The sequence below is a fragment of the Buceros rhinoceros genome, unplaced genomic scaffold (genome assembly GCF_000710305.1).
Source record: "Buceros rhinoceros silvestris isolate BGI_N320 unplaced genomic scaffold, ASM71030v1 scaffold38665, whole genome shotgun sequence".
In the NCBI taxonomy this organism is placed as follows: Eukaryota; Metazoa; Chordata; class Aves; order Bucerotiformes; family Bucerotidae; genus Buceros; species Buceros rhinoceros.
The window spans coordinates 7,322-7,903 of record NW_010414074.1 but is presented as its reverse complement, the minus strand read 5'-3'; the positions used below and the strand labels follow the sequence as shown (position 1 = coordinate 7,903).

The 582-nt window shown below is 51.0% G+C and overlaps 1 protein-coding gene across 1 annotated transcript in view; it reads left to right on the top strand.

Annotated features, from left to right (window-relative positions):
* UBE2H (ubiquitin-conjugating enzyme E2H) overlaps positions 1-582 on the top strand; it is a gene marked incomplete at both ends in the record, with an annotated part of 14,471 nt that overhangs the window by 10,926 nt on the left and 2,963 nt on the right. The window lies entirely within an intron of this gene.

Genomic DNA, 582 nt, shown 5'->3' with positions numbered 1-582 from the left:
TGGCAGTGAAATTTGGGGGGGGGGGGAGTTGGTTCTCTTACTGAATTTTGCCGAATCGAGATCATGTGAAAAATAAGATTTTCATGTGATAATACTTTTGTAACCTGCTTTTTTTACCAGAGAGGCAAAAATATTCCTTAAACCTCACAAAGGATCACTCAGTCTGTTGCTTGCCATTGTCTGGCAACTGCACAGCAGCACCCAGCCACGATTCGGCACTGAAAGAGAGCAGCGACTGTACCCAAAGTGAAAGCGAAGCACGTTTTGTATGTGCCTTTGAGCTGCTTTTCTTTGTGCACAAGGCTGAGATCCCGCTTCCTCGGAGGATGGCACCAGAAGCCGTCCCCATTTGTCGCAGCAGCAGCGTTCCGTGGCATTGTCTGGCAACTGCACAGCAGCACCCAGCCACGATTCGGCACTGAAAGAGAGCAGCGACTGTACCCAAAGTGAAAGCGAAGCACGTTTTGTATGTGCCTTTGAGCTGCTTTTCTTTGTGCACAAGGCTGAGATCCCGCTTCCTCGGAGGATGGCACCAGAAGCCGTCCCCATTTGTCGCAGCAGCAGCGTTCCGTGGCAGGCTGG